Source organism: Lathyrus oleraceus, chromosome 3 (genome assembly GCF_024323335.1).
Source record: "Lathyrus oleraceus cultivar Zhongwan6 chromosome 3, CAAS_Psat_ZW6_1.0, whole genome shotgun sequence".
Lineage (NCBI taxonomy): Eukaryota > Viridiplantae > Streptophyta > Magnoliopsida > Fabales > Fabaceae > Lathyrus > Lathyrus oleraceus.
In genome coordinates, this window is record NC_066581.1 from 495,504,223 (window position 1) to 495,509,075 (window position 4,853).

General features: G+C 38.2%; 1 pseudogene; it reads right to left on the reverse strand.

Moving 5' to 3' along the window:
* Positions 1 to 3,024: 3,024 nt before the first annotated feature.
* On the reverse strand, positions 3,025 to 3,124 carry LOC127133871 (uncharacterized; annotated as a pseudogene).
* Positions 3,125 to 4,853: the final 1,729 nt, after the last annotated feature.

Below are 4,853 nucleotides of genomic sequence, written 5' to 3' on the forward strand. Positions count from 1 at the left end.
TTGGTATCTTATTTTATTTTGATATCATATGATTCTACAATTGCTTAGCCTCTAGTATGTATAGACTTGTAGTTCTTTTGTAAACCAATATCAAGTTTAAGTTGGTACCAGAGCTCTCTGGCATATGTTTTGTTTTAGGGATTCATCCACCATGAGCGCTAACCCGGTTTAATGTTAACACAGAACATTCAGTCATAGGCAGTCGTCCATCACCGGAATATCCGAACTGTCGGTCTTAAACCAATATTAGACATATGTTATTGTACATTATTTCATGGGCAACACATTTTCTACACTATTGTGATAACTTAATTATTAGATTGACCATTTGCATCGCGATTGAAGCATAAGGAGGCAAGTGTTTGCCATTGTCATAATTCATGATCTATCATAACTCCTACCGCTACGATTATACATATTTTCACATTATGCATATCATGTTTTCTATCAATTATTGATAAGCTACTTTGGTTTTTGTTTCACATGGCTTTTCCCCTGTAGTTGCTTTGCTACTCCTTGATTGCGTTCTTAAACTTTGTTTGTAAAGTAAACAAGAAGTGCCTACGTTCAACGACAACGCAAAAATCATCAATAACCTCTTTGCCAATTGATAACACGAAATTATATCACATTTTAAGACTTAATTCAATTAGATTATATTATCATTTACTTTAGTTTATCTCATTTTATCAGATATTATGCAGTATTTCCTTACTATTTATGTCAGGTATCCATTTTGAAGCAAAAGTGAAAAAGGGAAGAAAAGGAGGTGTAGAAAGGAGTAAAAAGGAAACAAATATCAAAGACCAAGCCCAGCCCAAAGAAAGCGCACGTTGTGCTTGTGACGGGCGTCACAAGGGTTGTGACGAGCGTCACACTAGAAGCACCACTGTGACGAGCGTCACACATGGTGTGACGAGCGTCACACCATTCCACTAGCTTTTTGGCGCAAGTCACGCCCTCAGAAAGACTTGAAGAGGAACGTTGAGAAGTTGGTCTCCTATATCCACGCCGCGCATGTAGCCACGTTGAAGAATGGGAGAAACGGAATGCAGTTACCAACACTATTATAAATAGCCATCTCACAAACCTAAAAGGGGGACCAGTTTTTTTCACGCTCACATTGCCGAAGCTCTGCCAAATTTTCTTTTCACGCCTTTTGCTTATTTTTCTTTTCCAGCATTGTTTACTTTATTTATTTCTTTTGCAAGCTTTACATTCTTTTTCCCTTGCAAATTTACCTTTCCAGTTTTAGCTTTTAGATATTTTTCGCATAATAGTTTCTACACCGGAAACTATTGTGCAACTTTATACTGGATTTAACCTTACGTTATATTCCAGTTTTATTTCCTTGATTTAATTTACTGTTTAATTGAAGAATCCAAGAACAAATCCTACCGGCTTGTGGTGGAGTGTTCAAGACCATTGTATTACGCATTCAGGTTCTTTAACCATTATTTAATATTTTGTTTTATTATTTATCTATATTATCTGCCTGGAATGAGTCTGTTTATGCATGATATAAATTCTTATTTATTTAGCATGTCTGGCTAATTTGCCTAGGTATCGGTATGTAAAGTAAGCAGAATAAGGGATCAAGACTGAGTCGGTCTACCTAAACTTAAAATCAAAATCAATCTTTTTACGGTCTCAACTTACAGGTTTAATAACAAGATTTTTTACAAAAGTAAAAGACATAAAGAAGTTAAAATCAATAGAGCGAGAGTTTGAGATTTTAACTGGACAGTGTAAGTTAGGCATTAATTCTAGATCAGGGCGAGAGCAAGTTTTAGAGTTAATTAAATTCTGACCTTTTCCAAAAAGTATTTTTAAAGATTGAATGTGAGGACGAGAGTTAAGCATTTGGATTTAATTATATAACCTAAGTCAACAGAGCGAGAGTTTGAGATAAGGGTGTTTAAAACGGTCAGTATTTTCTTAAAAAGAGTTTCTGCAACTTTATTGTTTTCAAAATATGGTTTTTGACTTAATTATAAGTGACAGCAACATTAATATAAAATCATGGTTTATTCAACAGAGCGAGAGTTTGAGATAGAACCTTTAACCAATAAAGTTAACCGAAACGATTCATTTTAAAACCAAGAAACCGACAAAGACTTGATTCCCTAGTTTTGACGAACTACATACCGATATCCGTCTTATTAATATTTAATCTAGATATTAGTTTAGCTCTTAGTTTTTCCCAAACAATCAAACATTTTCACCTTAGATTTACGTAGTAACCTTAGATAACGGTATATCGATTCATAAGTCCCTGTGGGATCGATATCTTTTAAAACTACGCGATAGAACTGTGCACTTGCAGTTTGTATCCCATTCTCGACTCACCCAGTCGAGCGATCAAGTTTTTGGCGCCGTTGCCGGGGACTTTTATTCAATCGATATCGTAACTCTTCCGTTACGCTGTAGAGACTAAGGTTTCTTTTCCTTCTATTTTCTTTCTTTCGTTGATTTGTATGCCACGCACTCGCTCTCAAGGCGAACCGCTCTATTTACGAATCAACGATATCGAACTATATCTCCGAGTCTTACGACGAATTCGGGAATATCGTGCTGAAAACAATCTCCCTCCTATAAACCTTCCTGATTTCAAAAACATTTTTCCTTCTTTAACCGAGATGGCAGAACCAGCTCGTGCTCTTAGAGATTACGCCGCTCCATCGCAAGATGAACCGCATTCAAGTATTGCTCCGCCCGCAATCGAAGCAAACAACTTTGAACTTAAACCTTCACTGTTGCAGGCTGTGCAACAGAACCAATTCTCTGGAAATCTTACCGAAGATCCAAACCTTCATTTATCCGTATTTGTCCAATACGCTGATACTGTTAAAGCTAATGGTGTCACTTCAGAGGCAATTCGACTTCGTCTTTTTCCTTTCTCATTAAGAGATAGCGCTAGAAGATGGCTTCAATCTCTTCCTTCCAACTCAGTCACCACATGGAACGAGTTAAAGAAAGTTTTTCTTGCCCGATATTTTCCGCCAAGCAAAACAACTATGTTAAGAGCCCAGATAAACGGATTTAAACAGAAAGACAACGAGTCTCTTTTCGAAGCATGGGAAAGATACAAAGACATGATGAGACTTTGCCCACACCATGGTTTGGAAGACTGGTTAGTAATTCACACATTTTATAATGGTCTCTTATACAATACAAGGTTAACAATAGACGCCGCTGCAGGTGGTGCACTAATGAACAAACCTTACGCTGATGCTTACCAGCTTATCGAAAGCATGGCCCAAAACCACTATCAGTGGGGAACCGAACGAACGAATGTGGAAAAACCTCAACCGAAAACTGGCATGTACGAGATAAGTAACCTTGATCACGTCAATGCAAAAGTGGATGCTTTGGTCCAGAAAATTGAAAGTTTAAACGTATCACCTCCAGCAGCCGTGGTTGCTATAACTCAGAATTGCGAGGTCTGTGGAATCCAAGGCCACACTCCTGCGGAATGTCAACTCTTGACTGGAATCCAAACAGAGCAAGTAAACTATGCTCAAGGAAGCCCCTATTCGAATACCTATAACCCAAATTGGAAGAACCATCCAAACTTCTCATATAAGAGTAATAATGCTTTATACGCACCTGGACAGTCTCCAAATCAAGCCCCATCTATACCTCCGGGATATCAGAAACAGAATCCTAACAATAATACCCCTAGAAAATACAACTTGGAAATCATGATGGAAAATTTTATAGCTTCCCAACAACAAACCAATAAAGATTTCTTAAACCAGAACATACACACTGGCGAACAACTTAAACAACTAGCAAGCAAAGCAGATGCCCTGGCTACCCATAACAAAATGCTGGAAACGCAAATATCTCAAGTAGCTCAACAACAAGCACCTACTGCTGCACCAACTGGTACATTCCCTGGACAGCCCCAACCCAATCCGAGAAGCCAAGCTCATGCAATTATATTAAGAAGTGGAACGGAAGTGGAAGGACCGTCTGACCCAAGGATAGAAAACCAAAACCCTAAGAAATCTACTGAGGAAAGTGAACCTAAGGAAAAGGAAGAGGGTAATAAGGAAACCCTAGGAAAGAAGGAACCTTATGTACCTCCACCACCTTACAAACCACCTATACCTTACCCTCAAAGGCTTGTTAAAACCAAAGATGTAGGCCAATTTAGAAAATTTGTTGATCTCCTTAAACAATTAAACGTTACAATTCCGTTTACCGAAGCTATTACGCAGATGCCCTCATATGCTAAATTCTTAAAAGAAATTCTTTCTAATAAAAGGAAACTTGAGGATAGCGAAACCGTTACACTCCCTGCCGAATGTAGCGCTATAATCCAAAACATGCCCCCTAAACTCAAGGATCCGGGTAGTTTCTCTATACCCTGTCACATAGGAAAATTTGTCATCGACAAAGCCTTATGCGATTTAGGAGCCGGAATTAGCGTTATGCCTTTATCCATATGTAAGAAACTGGAAATGGGAGAATTAAGACCGACCAAAATGTCTGTGCAATTAGCAGATCGTTCCATCAAATATCCTGTAGGAATCCTTGAAAACGTTCCCGTACGCATAGGTCAGTTTTACATTCCCACTGACTTCACAATTATGGACATTAGAGAAGATGATACGACACCTATTATACTAGGAAGACCATTCTTAGCAACTGTCGGTGCAATCATAGACGTAAAACGAGGACGACTCACCTTCGAAGTAGGCGAAGAGAAAATTGAATTCATTCTTTCCCAATTCTTGAAAGCACCTGCAATAGAAGATACATGTTACTTCATGGATATCATCGATGAATGCATAAAAGAAGCAGAGTCAGGAGAAGACAAATCATCAGACTATCTTTTAGAGGAC